The following is a 20,976-nucleotide window of genomic DNA, read 5'->3' on the forward strand; positions in this document are numbered from 1 at the left end:
TATTAACACAGTGACTCAGTTAATATTTGGTGAATGAATGAATTTAACACAAGGAATTTATCTAGTTTTCTTCACATCTGTTAGTTGGAAGGGTCCACAGTGCATTTCCATTTTTAACTCAGCCACTTCATGTTCCTGCTCAGCAAAGACTGCCTCTGGGTAGAGGGCACTGTAAGCTGTCTGTCCAGCATTTCCTCCTTATTCCTTGAGTAGAGACCTGAATTTGTTCAAGCCTCCACCCTTTTCCATGCAGCCATGTATTATAGGGGAAGCTTACACTGGGCTAGAATAATTTAAGGATCATATTTTCCCTTTTACTAGGAATTGGTCTGGGAATGGACATGAAACCAGATTCTGACTACAAAGCCTTCAGGAAAGGTTTGCTCACGATTTCCAAGAAATTCCTTCCTTCATCTTTTAGAGAGAAGATCCGATTGTTACTGACAGCCACTTTACAACCAGGAGAGGAATCAGTTTTAAGAGGATGTCAGTGTGGATTACAGAGCAGCAATATGGAAAGAACCTGGGCCCTGGCTAACATCATTGAGGGCAACCTGAAACCTGCCTTATCTCTAAAATCCTGCTTTTGTGAATAAATATATTTTCTCATTTGGAAAGACCTTTGAGTTGAGTTTTCTACTAATCTGTATCTGAAAGCAGGCACATGTACTCTGTCACTGTTTTCCTCTTCAACTCTGCTGATATAGGAGCAACAATATAAGTGAATAGCTATCTGAGTGTTTAGACTTACTTTGTGCTAGGGAAGGTAAGAATGGCTTATATGAGAGAGACCCTGTCAAGCCCGAAAAATTATATATATCATTACACGAGTAGCTCTGATTCTGGAGGCTTAAAGTTTGTTAAATATTCATTACAGAATTCTGCTAAATGAAAGCTAAAAATAATAAAATGTTTATGTGCTACCTCTTGCCCATTACATTAACTTAGATTTTTTTAGAGAAGTATCTCCAAAATGTTAAAGATGTTTTTTTCCCCATACTTTTTCTTCTTGAAAGTAAGCATGAGCCTTAAGCTCTGAATCCAGAATAGATCATCAATAGTGTTGTCAAAGTAAAGTTTGCCAAAGGAGCCCTTCTTGTGGACTTGATGTTTCACAATAGGGAAGAAATAGGGCTATGCATGTAGCTAATTGACAAGTCAATTTCACAACGAGATTTATTTTGCTTTTCCTTGCAATTTAGATTGGAAGTCAAAACCAGCTCTTGTTTAAATAAAACTCCATGCAGAGTGATTACTGGAAGTACTTCAAGTTCAGTAAGCAAAGGGACGGGAATAATTATTGACAGAATTTCTGGCTACTTGATTAGTAATTTCAAGGTACTTGTCTTTGGGGTAAAGTCATTTTTCTCTATCTATCCCTCTAAGCAGGAATGGACAAAACCTCATGAAAGAAGATTTTGTATGAAAGGATGGGAGCCAATATACTAGAAGTAAAAGGAGGTTATTTTATTGGGGCACCTGTGGCTGAAGAATTGAGAAAAATTATCAACAATTTTGAAAGAGGGAGAACAAAGGGGATTGGAGCCAAGAAAGGAGGAAGAAAAACAGTTAAGAATAAGATAGTGTATAGGAAAATAACAAGAGGAGAAACATTCAAATGTGATACATTTTTCCATGGTGACAATTAAAAGATACATTTATTGGTGGTTACTAAGTAGAAACATCCAGCAAGAGTTTTTTTTTTTTTTTTTTTTTGCTGGTCCAAATAATTCATTATTCAAAAACTAAAGGGAGTAGATCTCTCTAGTTCATTTATCTGAAGGCTGAGGTATCCTGGACAGTCAGACAATGTGTATCTATTGCCAAAAAATCAAGTAGGAAGGATCTGTTTTCTTTCTAGTGTCCCATGGTTTCATAAAACTGATTTCTAATCTGTTCTTCCTTTGCTTTTTTTTTATGAAAAACTACACATTTTAGAGAAATTGATCAGTTCATCTAGACATGGTTTTGTCCATCTGCTACATGAGTTCCTTTATTTACATAATAATTAGACCAGTATTTCTCAAAGTGGTCTCTGGGCTACTGACTTCAAAATTGTTAAAAAGTATATATTGCACCAGGCCAAATGACCCAGTATGTCTGGGGATGGGATATTTTTTTTTCTTCATTCAGTATTTTTTTTAAATTCATTTTTTGAGATATATTCACAAAGCATGCAACCATCCACAGTGTACAATCAATTGTTCAATATACCTCAAATAGTTGTGCACTCATCACCACAATCAATTTTTGAACATTTTCATCACCACACGCACAAAAAATAAGAATAAAAATGAAAGTAAAAAAGAGCACACAAAACATTGGGGATGGGGTATTTTTAACAAGCACCCCAGATAAGTTTTACAAATTCTAATGTTGAGAAACACTGGTCTCGATTTTAACTGTTTTGAAACAAGACCCAAATCATTTTTTTTCTTCTAATGCCTAGCACACAGAAGGTGGTTGACAAATAGTTTTTGGAGGAATGAATCTAAGAAAAGCAAAACTCAAAAATATGGCCTTGCAGTTCCTTACTGCCGGCCTCTACTTCTCTGCAGAGTAAGATCTACCATTCTGCTAACAGGCATTATCTTCTGTATCTTGGGATTTGTGGCAGCCTTAGGTATGCACCCCTGGTCAAAAATATCTTCTCTATACACCTCTTCAACTGTCTGAGACAATGTCTTTAGAAATGCATTACTTTGGGTTAAACAAACTACTCCTTTGTTTTAATTATCTACTGCTATATAACAAAGTAGCCCTAAACCTAGCAGCTTAAGGCAACAAACTTTTTTTTATCTTACAGTTTCTGTGGGTCAGGAGTAGCTTATCTGTGTGGTTCTGGCTCAGGGTTTGTCATGAAGAAACCTACAGTGAAGCTGCTGGCTGGGGCTGCAGTCAAATGAAGGCCTGATACATCAGCCGGTCCCCCAGAGCCAGTAATCCGAGAGAGAGAGTGCAAGGAAGAAGCCACTTGCTTGCTATGAGCTAGTCTCAGAAGTGATGCATTGCCACTTCTGCAATATTGTATTTGCTAGAACAAGTCACTAAGTCTAGCCATTCTCAGTTGGAGGGGAATGAAGCTTCCCCTTTTGAATGGAGGAACATCAAAGAATTTGTGGGTATATTTTAAAAGCTCCATATCCTTTAAAATTAAAATGGAGTAGGGAGATAAAAATAATGAATAGCCTACTAACCAATCACACAGTACCATGGATTAATTTAATCAGATCAGATCCTTCTAAAACATGAAGTTTAATTTTTGAGGTTTGGAGGAAAAGGAGGAATAGGCAAGTTTAGAGCATGAGGACTGAATGGAAGGAGAGAGATTTTAATTTGAGCACAAGGGTACTGGGTACATGGGAGGTGAGGGAGGAGAGGAAAGAGATATCCTGAGATAAACAAGACCTTGTGTTTTTCTTGGATTCCCAATAAGGGCAGCTGCACAAGCTGACATTGTTTCAGTTTGGGGGATATGTTATTACTGGGCTTAATTTATTTCAGGAATTGTTTATGATGCCTTAGATTCAACAGGAGTTGAATGCCCTTTCATCCAGTATAAAGTGTAGACATATAAAATATTTGTTGCTTTTTTATGATTATAAAAATAATAAGTATTCATTGTATAAAATTTGAAAATGCAGAAATATTTAAGGAAAAAAATTAATCACTTATTCATCACCTTGAGAAATTCATGCCTAGCATTTTGGTGGATATCTTTCCTGGTTGTCAGTTCATTGTCTCCATGCATTTTTAAAAACAAAGTGAGATCCCTCTGTCAGAATTCTTGGTTGCAAGCAACAGAGATCTACTCTGGCTGTACCAATTATTAAATGTGGCAAACCACATTTTGCTTTGCCAGCTGGCTCCATGTGTCTTTGACAATAGCGTTAATTAAAGAGAAACTGCAAGGCTGTAGGAGGAAGAAAAGACTTGCTCCTTCCTCTCTGCTTAATGTGAGCTTGTCATCTGCTTCCTGTTCCTGTGAGTACCACCCCAGCAATACTTCTTCACTCAAGCAGTAGCATTCACTTTCCAAGGAACAGCTGAATGCAGTTGGCAGTTTTTCCAATGTCTGCAGAATGTTTTGGTTTACTTCGGTAAAGCTGCTGAAACACAATATACCAGAAATGGGTTGGTTTTTACAGTGGGGATTTATCAACTTACAATTTACAGTTCTTACACTGTGATAATGTCCAACTCAAGGCATTAACAGGATGATACCCAGACTCTGAAGACAGACTACCAGTGAGCTTGGACTCCTCTGTCATATGAGAAGACACGTGGTGGCATCTGCTGGTCCCTCTGTCCTAGGTTTCATTGCTTTCAGCTTCTGGCTGTTCTATTGCTCAGCTTCTCTGTGTGCTTCTCTGAGGTTCATCTCCTAGCCTCTCTGGGTTTTTTTATCCTCTTATAAAGGATGCTAGAATGAGGATTAAGACTCACCCTGAATGCGGTGGGTCACATCTCAATTGAAATAAGATAATCAAAAGGTCCCAACCACAACAGATCTGCCCACAGGAATGGATTAAAGGAACATGGTCAAACAGCCAGGAAGATGGTGGAGTCGGTGAGGCAGAACGGGCTTCTCCTTCATCAGAGTAACTAGAAAGGGGCCAGAGGACACCAGGAACTGCAGTTCTGGGGTGTGACTGGCCATAGAGGGTCCCCCACATTATGTGGAGGGGACACCCAACAAAATGGAGGAGAGACAGCAGCCGGAGGCATACAGTGAGTGTGTTCCCTGTCCAGACCCACCTCCACTAAGGCCAGAAGCAGCAAAACTGCTGCTGGGCAAGGGAGTGAGCAGCAGCTCTCCACTCCTATCCACCTACCTTGACAGTTTGCTGGGGGGTGATCCTCCACAGCCAGACAGTGGGGAGCTCTCATGAGGGAATGTGCTGGGTGGCAAGTGCTCCCCCTCATGGAAGTTGGGGGGGGCTGCAATGGTGAGAAGCAGGGAAGGGAGAGGAGCGATACCAGTGATCAGGAGCCCCTCCCAAACCCCAGAGACTCGCGGGCGCAAGGTAGGTAGAGAACCTTCAGGCAGGGCCCACATCCCACCTGTGGGGTGCCCTTGGTCAGGCACCCTGCCTACCTGTTCAGGGCTGGTGTGGCAGCTTCAGGACTGGGATTCTCCAGAGCACATGGAGAGCTGGTGCACTGATTGGTTCCCCGCCCAGTTTGGATTCTGCCCACTGCACAGAAGTTTGGGGAAGACTTACTTGAGAAGTCCACCTGCTGGTAAGTTAGTAAAACTTCACTCCAGCAAACTGTACCTCAAAATTGCCACCTCCTGGTAGGTTAAGGAAACCGCCCTTCCAGCAAACCAAATTGTATATAAAGGCTCAATTAATTCTGCACTTCCCCAAATATCCCTATCAAGATAAGCAAATGCCCCAGAGCCAGCAGAAAATTACTAAGTACTTGAAGGATATAGAAGATAAGGAAGCCAAATGAACAATTTAAAAAGCCAGAAGAGACACAAAATTTGGAGCAATTAAACAAAGAAGTACACACAAATATTAATATTATGGCTCAGTATATAAAGGACATGAAGGAGACCCTAGAAGAGCATAAAGAAGATTTTCAAGAGTAAATAAAAAAATAACAGATCTGTGGATATAAAAGATACTGTTGATCAAATTAAAAATATTCTTGAGACATGTAACACCAGGTTTGAAGAAGTAATGGAATGAATTAGTGACTTCAAAGTTAGGATGATGGAAAGTGGAAACACAAAAGAGCGAATGGTGAAAAAAATAAAAAACTTTGAAAAGGAGCTCAGGGAAATGATGGACAACATGAAGCGCACAAATTAAGAATCACTGGTGTTCCAGAAGGGGAAAAGTAAAAGCCTAGGAAGAGTATTCGAAGACATTATTGGGGAAAACTTCGCAACCCTTCTAAATAACACAAATATGCAAATTAAAGATGCCCAATGAATTCCAAAAAGAATAAATCCAAATAAACCTACTCTGAGACATGTACTGATTAGATTGCCAAATGCTGAAGAGAAGGAGAGACTTCTGAAAGCAGCAAGAGAGAAGTGATTCACCACATACAAGGGAAACAACATAAGACTAAGGACTGACTACTAAGCGGGCACCATGGAAGCAAGAAGGCAGTGGTATGGCATTTCAGATTCTGAAAGAGAAAAATTGCCAGCCAATAATTCTTTATCCAGCAAAGCTCTCCTTCAAAATTGAGGGAGAGTTTAACATTTTCACAGACAAACAAATGCTGAGAGAATTTGTTAACAAGAAACCTGCCCTTCAAGAAATACTAAAGGGAGCTCTACCAGCTGAAAAAAACGAAAGGAGGGAGAGGTCTGGAGAAGAGCACAAAAATGAAGAGTATTAGCAAGGGTAACTTAAAGGAAAAAAAGAGAGAGGGAAATAGATCTAACAACTAAAAACCAAAGGATAATGTGCCTGGTTCAAGAACTCCCTTCAGAATAGTAACTTTGAATGTGAATGGATTAAACTTGTCAATTAAAAGATACAGACTGGTAGAATGAATTAAAAAGTATGACCCATCGATACACTGTTTACAAGAGACTCATCTTAGACCCTGCAACACAAAGAGACTGAAAGTGAAAGGATGGAAAAATATTCTATGCAAACTGCAACCAAAAGAAAGCTGGGGTAGCTATACTGATATTGGACAAAATAGACTTTAAATGTAAAGATGTCATAAGAGACAAAGAAGGACACTATATATTAATAAAAGGGATAATTCACCAAGAAGAAATAACAATCATAAGTTATGCACCCAATCAAGGAGCTCCAAAATACATGAGAAAAACATTGGCTAAACTGAAGGGATTAATAGACACATCTACAATAATAGTAGGAGACTTCAATACACCACTCTCTTCTGTAGATAGAACAACTAGACAGAGGACCAATAAGCAAATTGAGAACCTAAACCATATGATTTAGACTTAACAGACATGTATATAGATTTTTACATCCCAAAGTACTAGGATATACATTCTTCTCTAGTGTCCATGGACTGTTTTCCAGGATCAATCATAAGCTGGAGCACAAAACAAGTCTCAATAAATTTAAAAAGATTGAAATTATTCAAAGCACATTCTCTGACCACAATGAAATCAACAACCACCAAAGAACCAGATCTTTCACAAATATATGGAGGTTAAACAACACACTCTTAAACAACCAGTGGGCCAAAGAAGAAATTGGAAGAGAAATTGGTAAATATCTAGAGATGAATGAAAATGAGAACACAACATATCAAAACCTGTGGGATGCAGTGAAGGCAGTGATGACAGGGAAATTTATAGCTCTAAATGCATATATCAAAATGCAACAAAGAGCTAAAACTAAAGACCTAACTGAACAACTGAAGAGGCTTGAGGATGATCAGCAAACTAACCATAATGCAAGTAGACAAAAAGAAATAACAAACATTAAAGGAGAAATAAATGAGCTGGAAAACAAAAAACAATAGAGATGATAAATAAAACCAAAAGTTGGTTCTTTGAGAAGATCAACAAGATTGACAGATCCTTAGCTTGACTGACAAAATAAAGAAGCTAGAAGACCCAAATAAACAGCATCAGAAATGAGAAGGGGATAATTACCACATCTACTGAAGAAATTTAAAAAATTATAAAAAGATACTATGAACAACTGTATGCTAACAAGCTAGACAATTTAGAGGAAATGGACAATTTCCTGGAAACACATGAACAACCTAGACTGACCCAAGAAGAAATAGAAGACCTCAACAAACCAATCACAAGCAAAGAGATCCAACCATCATCAAAAATCTATCTACAAATAAAAGCCCAGGGTCAGATGGCTTCACAGGGGAATTTTACCAAACTTTCCAAAAAGAATTGACACCATTCTTGTTCAAATTCTTTCAAAAAATTGAAGAAAAAGGAACACCACCTGTTCTGGTTTGCTAATGCTGCCAGAATGCAAAATACCAGAAATGGATTGGCTTTTATAGATTGACTTTTTTTTTTTGGTTACAGTGTTACAGTCCTTAGGCCATAAAGTGTCCAAGGTAAGGCATCAACAATAGGTTACCTTCACTGAAGGATGGCTATTGGTGTCTGCATAACCTCTGTTAGCTCTGAAGGCATGTGGCTGGCATCTGCTTGCTCCCAGGTTGGGTTTCAAAACAGCTTTCTCCAAAATGTTGTTCTTGGGGTGTTTTGTCCTCTCTTAGCTGCAGCTCCTCTTCAAAATGTCATTCTCAGTTGCTTTCCAAAATGTTGCTCTCCAAAATGTTGCTCACAGCTGCACTCAGTTCCTTCTGTTTGCCACCTGTTTTATATGACTCCAGTGATTTAATTAAGAAACACCCTGAATGGGTGGGGTTACATGTCCATGGAAATTATCCAATCAAAGGTCTTGCCCATAGGTGATTGAGTCACATCTCCATGGAAACACTCAATCACTACGTTCCAACCTAATCAACACTAATATGGCTGCCCCTACCAGATTGCATTAAAGAATATGGCTTTTTCTTGGGGACATAATATAACAAACCAGCACACTACCTAACTCATTTTATGAAGCTAATATCACGCTGAAACCAAAACCAGATAAAGATGCTACAAGAAAGGAAAACTACAGGCCAATCTCCTAATGAATATAGATGCAAAAATCCTAAACAAAATACTTTTAAATCGAATTCAAAGGCACATTAAAAGAATTATACACCACAACCAAGTGGAGTTCATTCCTGGCATGCAAGGGTGGTTCAAAATAAGAAAATCAATTAAGATAATTCAACACATTAACAAATCAAAAGGGAAAAATCAAACGATCATCTAGATAGATGCTGAAAAAGCATCTGACAAAATTCAACACCCCTTTTTGATAAAAACACTTCAAAAGGTAGGAATTGAAGGAACCTTCCTCCACATGATAAAGGGCATATATGAAAAACCCACAGTCAGCACAATATTCAATTGTGAGAGGCTGAAAGCCTTCCCCTGAAGATTGGGAATGAGACAAGGATGCCCACTGTCACCTCCATTATTCAACATTGTGCTAGAATTTCTAGCCAGAGCAATTCACCTGATATGATCTTATATCTGAAAAATCCTGAGAATTTGACCACAAAGCTACTTGAGCTAATAAACAAATTCAGCATAGTGGCAAGATATAAGATTAATGCACATAAGTCAGTAATGTTCCTATACACTAGTAATAACCTAACTGAAGAGGCAATTGAAAAAAAATTCCATTTACAATAGCAACTAAAAAAATCAAGCACCTAGGAATAAACTTAACCAAGGACATAAAAGGTCTCTACATGGAAAATTACAAAATTTTACTAAAAGAAATAAAAAAGGACCTAAATAGGTAGAAAAATATTCCATGCTCATGGATAGGAAGACTAAATATTGTTAAGATGTCTATTCTACCCAAACTGATCTACAGATTTGACGCAATCCCAATCCAAATTCCAACAACTTACTTTGCAGACGTGGAAAAGCTAGTTATCAAATTATTTGGAAGGGAAATGGGCCTCAAATTGCCAAAAACATCCTAAAAAAGAAGAACAAAGTGGAGGGGACTTAAACTTCCAGACTTTGAAGCCTACTATAAAGCCACAGTTTTCAAAACAGCATGGTATTGGCATAGAGATAGACACATTGATCAGTAGAATCGAGTTGAGAGTTCAGAAATAGACTCCCAGATATGGGGTTGACTGATTTTTGATAAGGCTCTCAAATCCACTGAACTGGAACAGAAAAGTCTCTTCAACAAATGGGGCTGGGAGAACTGGATAGCCATAAGAAAAAGAATGAAAGAGGACTCCTACCTCATGCCCTATACAAAAATTAACTCAAAGTGGATCAAAGACTTCAATATAAGAGACAGTACCATAAAACTCCTAGAAGATAATGTATGGAAACATCTTCAAGACCTAGTATTAGGAGATCACTTCTTAGACCTTACACCCAAAGCACAAGCAATGAAAGAAAAAATGGATAAATGGGAGCTCCTCAAAGTTAAAAGCTTCTGTACCTTAAAGGAATTTGTCAAATAAGTGAAGAGGCAGCCAACTCAATGGGAGAAAATATTTGAAAACCATGTATTTGATAAGTGACTAATATCTTGCATATATAAAGAAATCCTACAACTCAATGACAGTAGTACAAACAGCTCAATTATAAAATGGGCAAAAGATATAAAAAGACATTTCTCTGAAGAGGAAATACAAATGGCTAAAAAACATATGAAAAAAATGTTCATCTTCACTACCTATTAGAGATATGCAAATCAAAACCACAATGAGATATCATCTCACACCAATAAGAATGGCTGCCATCAAACAAACAGGAAACTAAAAATACTGGAGAGGATGTGGAGAAACTGGAACTCTTACTCATTGCTGGTGGGACTGGATAATGGTACAGCCACTCTGGAAGACAGTTTGGTGGTTTCTCAGAAAACTAGATACTGAATTATCCTATGATCCGGCAATTCCACTTCTCAGGATATACCCGGAAGATTTGAAAGCAGTGACACAACCAGACATTTGTACATTGATGTTTATAGCAGTATTGTGCACAATTGCCAAGTGATGGAAACAATTCAAGTGTCCTTCAACAGACGAGTGGATAAACAAAATGTGGTATATACACATGAAGGAATACTATGCAGCAGTAAGAAGAAACAAGGTCTTGAAATCTATGGCAACATGGATGAACCTTGAAAATATAATTCTGAGTGAAATAATTCAGACACAAAAGGAGAGGTATTGCATGTTACCACTTCTATGAACTATCTGAACAATGTAAAATCAATGTCCTATAATATAAGACTATTGGGGACCTAGTGATAGTAGCTAGTGAGGGGGGAATGATAATCTAATATGTTGAGATATGTATGTTAATGATGGTGAATTCAAAGGTATGGTAATGGATAGGGGTGATGATTATTAATTGGATTATAAGTATCAGAGCTGTATTGAAGGTGAATAGGATTGAAAGGGGGTGTTTAAATGCATCTCTCCCACAGATCAGTACCACAAATACAGATAGAGGCTTGCATGATATACTTCTAAGGTATGACACTATCACAGAGAGTTGACAACGGAAGGGTATATGGGAAAAATCTACACATTGCATACTAGGGAATGTAATTAATAGGAATACCATACTAGTACTACACAAATACTAGGGACAAATAATTAAGGGCTGATAAGAGCTATGGGATGTTTTGGGTCATGAGAATTGTTTAAAATGGAGAAGGATGAGGATTGCACAACTAAAGTGATGATAATATGAGCTATGGATGGATTATTGTGGATTGGCTATATGAACTTAGGAACCTCCTACTTTATAAGTCAAGCCCTTGATATTGTGGTTTGCTCTGGTGAAACTTATGGTTGTAAAGGGGAGGCTGAGCCCACCTGTAATCATGCCTAGGAGTCACCTCCATAGAACCTCTTTCATTGCTCGGATGTGGACTTTCTGTCTCTAAGCCTAACTCTGCAAATAAACTCAACAGCCTCTCTCCGATGTGGGACAGGACCCCTAAGATGAATGAGCCTTCCTGGCGATGTGCAACATGGATTCTGGGAATGAGCCTGACCCTGGCATCAAGGGATTGAGAATGCATTTTTGACCAAAAGTGGGGGTGTGGGGGGCAACAAAATAAGGTTTTAGTGGCTAAGAGAATTCAAACAGAGTCAAGAAGTTGTCCTGGAGGTTACTCCGAGACAAACTTCACCTAGATATGCCAAATGACCACAATATGATAAGCCCAATCAACAGTAGTCCCGAAAACCTTAAAGAATACCTGGATCCCTATCTGAGACTCTATAAAAGTTTCACTCACTAAGTTTATTTGTCAGAAACTTAAATCCTTCAAAGTGTTCCTATGCCAGTGAAGTCCCAAAACCCAGAGGCAATAGCCTCTTCAAGAATATCAACTAGATGTGTCCCCTTTGCTCATAAAGTTGACACCCCTTTTCAACATGAACAGGTTAGGGTGGTCACTGCCTAGACATCCCTGAAAATCGGGAAAGTGATTAAACTAGAGCAAGGGGTAGCAAGAGACAAGACAGAATTTAACAAAGGATTATGAGTACTGAACCTTTATATAATTTTCTTTTTCTTAGTTGCTAGGGTATTAGAATAGTTAGAAGGAAAGAATTTAAATGGTAGAACTGTAACTCATAGCATCCTTTGAAACTTGTTCTATAGCTACTTGTTAATTTGTAATTTGAAAGCTATACCCTTTGTATATATGTTATAGTTCACAATAAGAAAATAACTGAAACTATGGTACTATAACTTATAATAACTTTGGAAATTTCTTATATCTCTATTTGTTAAATCATACTTAGAAAAATATTACCTTTTTGTATATATGTTATATTTCATAATAAAGAAATAACTGAAATGTAGAATTGTAACCTATAATATTCTTTGAAATTTGCTCTCTAACGATTTGTTTTTTTAACATTAAAAATTGTTATTTATTAAATATCACTATGTACACAGCCCCACAGAAATAAATAGTTGGAGGTCAGAGAATTTAAGAAAAAGGCAAACACAGATGAAGAAACCATGCAACAAGCAATGCAACAGAAAAGAACACAGTTTAAAGTAGGCTTTTGGGTAGCTCAGTATTTTCTCTGCACCCTAATTTTTGGCCAGCTGCTTCAGTCTCTGTTTCAAAGCTGCTGACTTTTCTCGTAGTCTAACGGGATACCTTAACTGTGGAAGTGCTTACAAAAATCTGCCAGACTCTGAGGTTTATGCTAGAATAAGCAAGGAAGATGCTTTACTTGCCTGTGACATCTTTACTCAGTTAACTCCATGGTACCTTAAGAATCAGTTGTAATTACAAAACTAATATATTTTCATAAAAATTCAAACACTATAGACACATATAAAGTAAAAACATTAAACCAGGGCTTTTTTTTTGTGTGTGTGTGCAAACGTAAAGCATAAATGTAAAGCACCTTATTTACAAAAACCAGATGAATCATTGTGTTCAGGAACTCCTTTATTTTTCCCGGAAGCACTCATGGGTGACGGATTCAGAGTAGGTGCAGGTGTCACTGCGTGGCGGGTGACGCCTAGGGCTGGTGGTGGGGGTGCTGAGCGGCGGGTAGCACCAAATGGTGGCCGGCAGCAGCAGCAGATGCGCGGAGTGCCTGGGACAGGAGGGCCACGGGGAATGGTCCCGTCTGGAAGTTCTCAGGTCGCTGGGTGGCCATGCCAGAGCTGAACATCTTAGGCCGAGATGTGGCCCTGCAGCCTACACAGGAGAGGGGCATTCTGAAGGCGTCTGCTTTGGGAGACATGGAAGGAGAAGTGGTCGGGCGGCTGGCGGCTGAGCCCAGAAGCGGGGGTGGGTGGGGCCTGGGAAGTCACTGTGCCCGGTGCCCCGTTTCCAACAGCATGCCCTCCAGCTGCAGCTTTCTGTCACTCTGCATGTAAGGCTGGTGCAGCCAGAGAGACAAGTAGCTCAGGGTGAGATCACAGTCTGCGGTGTGGGCAGCCCTTCCACCACAGCACGCTTCAGGAGGAGCTCCTGGTACATATCAGAGGGCAAAAAATGGGCCGTGGGCCAGATGTGAAACAGGGAGTGCTTCTGTCGTCTCCATAGTGGTACTTCTCTAGGTCACAAATCCCTTTGGTTGTTGAAGACAGCATTTCCATCTTCGTCTGTATTTTGGTCAGACCATTCAAGGTGGCCTGCAAGGCCTCACATAGCGCCTCAAGTTCCTTGTTATATTCTGGATACTTCTTTTCTTCATTTCTATCGGAAGCCAGGCTGCTGTTCTCTAATTCCACCTTGTCTTTAGTTGGCAAACTGATTTTAAGGTTGGCAATACTGTTTGCAGTAGCAAAACCTGCATCATTAAGCGTTTCCTATTTCAGGATAAATCATGCCAATAAGCAGCATTGTCCTTAATTCTTATTGCACTGACAGATAAGACAGGTTTTCTGGGAGTTGCAATTCCAAGAGTCTTTGCTTCCATGCTGTTGGCTGATATCTCGGGAAAGAGCCCAGAGCCCCTCTAACTATTTGTTAAATTGCACTTGGAAAACTATCACTTTTATGTATATATGTTATATTCTACAATAAAAAATATGATAAAAAAGTAAAGAACATGGTCTTTTCTGCTGTACATAACAGCTTAAAATCACCACAGAGCCCCATCCCACTCACCTCATACACCAGAACAAACTGAGCAGTGCCCTCTTCTCAGACGTCTAAATTTTAGCTCTATTGGGCCCCACTCCTAAGTTGATAAGCTTTTCCCTTTTCTTTTTGTTCCTTCAACTCTAGGAGTGGTAGCTCCTTCCTCTATGGTACCTTAGAGTTTTATTATTAACAAGTTTTAACCTAGTTTATATGAAATTTTTATATTAAATTTTTTCTATTCACATAACTTCTACGTTTTTCTGTCTCCTGATTGGATCCTGACTACATTGACTATAACTTAAAGTAGGAAAGAAATTTATCGAAATAATACTGGGTAGTTCCTAGAATGCACAGAATAGCTAGCCAACCAGGCTGGAAAAGATAGGAAGCCAAGCCAAATATAGCCTGCAGGAACAGCTTGGCCAAGACACGGCTGCTAGGCCTCAGACATTGCTGCATCTACCACCATCCACATTGACACTGTGATTCACCTTCTGATGATCCTCAGGTCCTCACGTCACAGGCTCAAGATCCAGTCTTGGGGTGAGCCTCTGATTGGCTAAGTCGTGCTGGGTCATACTAAGTTATGCTGTAGAAACAAACCACCCCCAAATCTCAGTGGCTTAAAGTCACTGCTTGCCCTGTGTGTCCATCCTGAGCCAGCACCATCTCATCCTCACTTCCAGGGTACAGGCTGACAGATTGTCATCAAGGCAGAGAGAAAGTCTTGATACAGAAGTGCTTTCAAGACATAAGGCCACATCTAACTTCAAGGGAGTAGGGATGTGAATCTTGCCATGTGCCAGGAAACCTAGAAATATTTGGCATATAGGGCTGTCTGTCATATGTCTGTCACACCAAACTTAGGTACAATGCCTGCCCTCTGGGTGTACCTGTAATAACAGGTAGCAGCAGGAGGGAGCTGCTGGGACTCATCTCCCTGGTACACAGACACACACACACATACACACACACCCACAGCAAGGGATGGGATTGGGCAGCCTAAATGGCAATGTAGTAGGCAAACATCTACTACATGGGTGTACTGTTTTGAAACTATTTTTTTCCTTCTAACTTTTTTCCTGTGGGTGCAGTAGACACTTTGGGGGAGGAAGACCTGTCTGGCTTATGACCACGTCCTCTGTTCTCTGAGATCTGTCAGATCTGCCCAAAAGCTGGCGTCTGACTACCTTATTTGTGCCTTGTGACCCTGTTCCCTTGACACATCTTATTAGACTGGAGACATACACTGGATAAAATCTTGGCCTGGCCAGTTCTATGTCGCAAGAATTTGGACCGAGTGTCACAGAGACTCAGCTGTGTCTACAAGGAGGTTCTACAAAGTACTGCCACTGAGGTCTTCAAGTTGAACTTGCCCTGGTTCTTGCTCTCCTGAGGCCTGTATGTCCAATTTTTCCTTCCACTCATGTAACAAACTGGTGTTCTTTCCACAAATTCTCTTTTTTGCCTAAGCAAATTCAAGTTAGTTTCTGTTTTGGTACACAAAGTCATAATTAAGATAGTAAGCATTTTCCAGGTTATTAAATGCTTTAAAAAATATCTAAAAATATAGTCCAGAATATGATCCATAATCAATCTTCTATTGTTGTCTATTTGGTTTGCTTCAAAATATTCCCATATTTTACATCTTTACTTCTCTGATATTTAAAATTTAATTTTTATAATGTAAAATTTGATATGTACAAAGAATGCATGTAACACTTAAGGGTGTTTTGTTGGCAAGTAAGAAAATGAACATCCATGAACTCAACAGCCACCCACGAACCGAAATATTTCTAATACTTTTAAAGCCCTGTATGCCCCTCCCCTCCTTTTTCCCTGCTTCCGTGGCTATGCCTATGGTGTGCCAGGGCCCTGGGGAAATATTACATGTGGGATCCTTTTCTGTATAGACAGTTTGATGAAAAATTTATTATAAAATTCATGGGCCCATCTAGGTACAATGATTTATCAGTGAGGATTTAGAATAATAGCAAGAGAAGAGGTACTTAGATAGTAGTTTATTGTTGATTCAGAGCATATGAAGATTCTTGCTACTGTCTAGGAACCATCTCTTTGTTTTCTTTAATGTCAAATAATTTCATATCTCCCACCAAGAAAAAAAGGTAGCTGAGCTGTATTTCTTATGGAATGCCAGGGCTCTTTGGAACTTGTCTGGAAATATGGCTCTTCCTGTTTCCACAGTTTCTTAATACCATTAAAATAGCAAATGCTGGTCCTATCAGGGGGCCTGTGAATAATGGCTTCTGTTCCAGTTTGCTAATGCTGCCATTATGCAAAATACCAGAAATGGATTGGCTTTTATAAAGGGGATTTATTTGGTTACAAATTTACAGTCTGAAGGCCATGAAAAGGTCCAGATTAAAGCATCAACACGAGTATACCTTCACCGAAGGAAGGCTAATGGCGTTCAGAAAACTTCCTTTAGCTGGGTAGGCACATGACTGGCATATGCTGATCCCGGGTTGTGTTCCAGCTCCTCTGTCAGCTCCTGTGTGTTCTTCAAAATGTTGCTCTTGGAGCATTTTGTATTCTCCCAGCTTATCCAGAGCAAACACTGGGCTAGCATCTTCAAAGTGTCAGCAAAAATTTGCTTTCAGCAGCCATCTCCAAAATGTCTCTCTCGGCTGCTCTGAGCTCGTTCTGTCTGTGAACTCTTTTATAAGACACCAGTGATTTAATTAAGACCCACCCTGAATGAGTATGCTAACACCTCCATAGAAATTATGTAATCAAAGGTTTCCCCCACAGTTGATTGAGTCACATCTCCCCAGAAACATTCAATCAAAGGATTCCAACCTATTCAACACTAATATGTCTGCCCCCACAAGATTGCATTAAAGAACATGGCATTTTGGGGGATATAATACATCCAAACTGGCACAGCTTCCAACAATCCTCTTAGAGGCTGCTACTTAGTGTTTTGTTAATGATGACTACAAATGCAATCTTACCCAGGCTATGCAGAAAAATGTGAAAGATAATTCATTTTCTGGTCATGTTAAATTTACTGTTCAGAATTTTAATGTAGCACAACACATTTGGCAACTACATGCTCTTTTGGACTTCTTTAGGCCATAATGTCCCGCATTCCTCCAAGGTGGTCTCTTTCAATTGTGATTTCACTCCTGCCTTCCAAGTACAGCTGGAGTGGGGAGGACAGGCGAGGGACCTGCGGGTGGAGAGAGAATAGTGGTCCCATTCATGCAACGAATGTCGGTCCCTCCTCCAGCCGGGCTTAAGAAGGACATGGAAGAGAGTGCTTAGGAGACATGGGCACGGCCATTGCCCAAGGACTGTCTGACAGTGGTAGGAAGCCTGCAGTGGAGTGGGGTGAATGCCTTGGGCATGAGGTAAAGGGTCAGAGAGCCCCTGAAGGAAGGTAACAGGAATGGTGGCAGGGGTGGGGTAGGGGGTTGTCGGGTCTAAGAGCAGTACCGCCTACCCCCATTGGTGACCAGTCTCCTAGATTTTCTCTTTATCTTCTCTTTGCTTTTCTTCATAGTTTGCCAATTAAGTATGTATCTTGAAACTATCTGTTTAGTTTTGCCTACATTTTTTAACTTTTTTAAAAAAATTCAGTTTTATTGAGATATATTCACATACCATACAATCATCCATGGTGTACAATCAACTGTTCACATCATTACATTCATCACCCCAATCTATTTTTGAACATTTTCCTTACACCAGAAAGAATCAGAATAAGAATAAAAAGTAAAAGTAAAAAAGAATACCCAAATCATCCCACCCTATTTTTCATTTAGTTTTTGTCCCCATTTTTCTACTCATCCATTCATATGCTGGATAAAGAGAGGGCGTTCCACAAGGTTTTCAGAATCACACTGTCACCCCTTGTAATCTACATTGTTACACAATCATCTTCAAGAGTCAAGGCTACTGGGTTGGAGTTTGGTAGTTTCAGGTTTTTACTTCTAGCTATTCCAATATATTAAAACCTAAAAAGTGTTATCTGTATAATGTGTAAGAATGTCCACCAGAGTGATCTCTCGACTCCATTTGAAATCTCTCAGCCACTCAACTTTATTTCGTTTCATTTCGCATCCCTCTTTTGGTCAAGAAGATGTTCTCAATCCCATGATGCTGGGTCCAGTTTCATCCCTGGGAGTCATATCCTGCATTGCCAGGGAGATTTACACCCCTGGGAGTCGGGTCCCACGTGGGGGGGGGGGGCAGTGAGATCACCTGCCAAGGTAGCTTAGTTAGAGAGGTCACATCTGAGCAACAAAGAGGTACTCAGGGGGAGACTCTTAGGCACAATTATAAGCAGGTTTAGCCTCTCCTTTGCAGTAACAAGCTTCATAGGGGCAAGGCCCAAGACAGAGGGCTCAGCATGTCCATCTGTCAGTCCCCAGTGTTTGCGAGAACATCAGCAACAATCCAGGCGAGGAAGTCCAACACCTCCACATCCTCCCCCAGCTCCTCAGTGGGGCCAAAAATATATATTTTTATTCTCCACCCAAATTACTTTGGGCTGTGTTGCTATTTCACTCTAACCTCTACAGACCTACCATATCTCACTTCCTATTCAAAGTTCCATGTAATTGTGGCATTTGAACAAACTGACTGTAGAAGTTACATTGTTTAGAAAATATAGATCCTACACCAAACAAACATCTCTTCCCTTGGTCTCATATGGAAGTTGAAGTTTTAGCACACAGTCAGTTTCAATCTTTACCCTTTGACCTGATTTGCCCTAGTCTTAACCAGATCTGCTTCATTCATGTCTCTAATTGAGGTCTGGGCTCTTTTTCAGCTTTTTTTTTTTTTTTTTAAATACTTGCTGTATGCATTAATACTGAGATTCATATCTGCCAAGCCCTAGCTCTGAGTCTCAGGTGTCACACAGGTACCCAATGGTCCAGAGATCAATCAGGTTATACACAAAGGGATCAATATCTCAGAGTTTGGAGACAGCCATCGCAATTCAGGAGTAGATTTGACTGCTGTAAGAGCTTACAATCTAGGACCATTACAATAATCATTCCCCTGATAAGCTGTGCCCTAAGATTCAATTCTGAGTTTACACATTGTAGTTTGCCCATATTGGTGAGCCATTATAGTGTTTGCCTTTGTTTCTGGTGTACTTCACTCAAAATGCTGTCTACAGGATCCATTCAACTCGTTGCATGTCTCACAGCTTCATTCCTTCTTGTAGTTGCTCAATATTTCGTTGTATGCACACACAACAGTTCACCATTCTGTTCCTCAGTCAGTGTACCCTTAGACCCCCTGTTCTAGTTTGTTAATGCTGCCGGAATGCAAAATACCAGAGACGGATTGGCTTTTATAAAAGGGGGTTTATTTGGTTACACAGTTAGAGTGTTAAGGCCATAAAGTGTCCAAGGTAACACATCAGCAATCCAGTACCTTCACTGGAGGATGGCCAATGGTGTCCAGAAAACCTCTGTTAGCTGGGAAGGCACATGGCTGGTGTCTGCTCCAAAATTCTGGTTTCAAAATGGCTTTCTCTCAGGACATTCCTCTCTAGGCTGCAGTTCCTCAAAAATGTCACTCTTCATTGGACTTGGGATATTTGTCCTCTCTCAGCTTCTCTGGAGTAACAGTCTGCTTTCAATGGCCATCTTCAAACTGTCTCTCATCTGCAGCTCCTGTGCTTTCTTCAAGGTGTCCCTGTTGGCTATAGCTGCTTTTCAAAATGTCACTCACAGCTGCACTGAGTTCCTTCTGTTTGCCAGCTCATTTATATGACTCCACTGATCAAGGCCCACCCTGAAAGGGTGGAGCCATGCCTCCAAGGAAATATCTCATCAGAGTTATCACCTATAGTTGGGTGGGGCACATTTCCATGCAAACAACCTAATCCAAACATTCCAACTTAATCCCCACTAATATGTCTGCCCCACAAGATTGCATCAAAGAATACGGCTTTTTCTGGGGGACATAATACATTCAAACTGGCACACCCCCTCCAGCCACTGCAAATCATGAATACTGCCTCCATAAACACCAATGTGCATATGTTCATTCATGTCACTGCTCTTGGATCTTCCAAATACATACCCCGTAATGAGGTTGTGAGGTTGTAGGACCTTATGGTCCTACATACTTAGCTTCTTGTGGAGCCACCACAGTGACCTCCAGAAAGGCTACACCATTCAGCCTCATCAACAGTAAATAGGTACATTCCTCTCTCTATGTTTTCTCCAGCACTTTTACCCCATTTATATTTTTTCCTACAATTTTGTAGAGATGTATTCATATAATATACAGTTATCCACAATGTACAGTTATTCACAGTATCATCATATAGTTGTACATTTATTACCAGAGTGACTATACTTTTTAATTAATGCACACATAAAACATTTACAAAAATAGGACATGTAATAAGCCATAAAGAAAATATTAATAAATTTCAAAGAATCAATATCTAATAGGATGTGTTATCTAACCATACTGCAATAAAATTAAAAACTAATATCGAGCTTTAAAAAGTCCACCTACTTTGGAAATAAATAACATGCTATTAAAGAATCATGGATTGAAAATGGATTTGGAAATCATAAAAAATATCACAAATGTAGAATTAAACAATAATGAAATCACTACTTGTCAAAATTTTTGGGAAACTGCCAAAGCAGTATTTAGAGGAAAATTTTTAACTCAAAATAAATTTATCAGGAAACAAGAAAGGTTAAATCAAATGAACTCAAACGGTGGAAAAAAGCAACAATGCTATCTTAAGGAGGTTAATGAAAAGAGCAAAATAATGAAGAGTAACAAAACCAAAAGCTGATCCTTTGAAAAG

General features: G+C 39.6%; 1 pseudogene; it reads right to left on the reverse strand.

Annotated features, from left to right (window-relative positions):
- Positions 1-13,380: 13,380 nt before the first annotated feature.
- Positions 13,381-13,995, reverse strand: LOC119535247 (annotated as a pseudogene).
- Between the last annotated feature and the right edge of the window lie 6,981 nt (positions 13,996-20,976).

This window comes from Choloepus didactylus, chromosome 5 (assembly GCF_015220235.1).
Source record: "Choloepus didactylus isolate mChoDid1 chromosome 5, mChoDid1.pri, whole genome shotgun sequence".
Classification (NCBI taxonomy): Eukaryota; Metazoa; Chordata; class Mammalia; order Pilosa; family Megalonychidae; genus Choloepus; species Choloepus didactylus.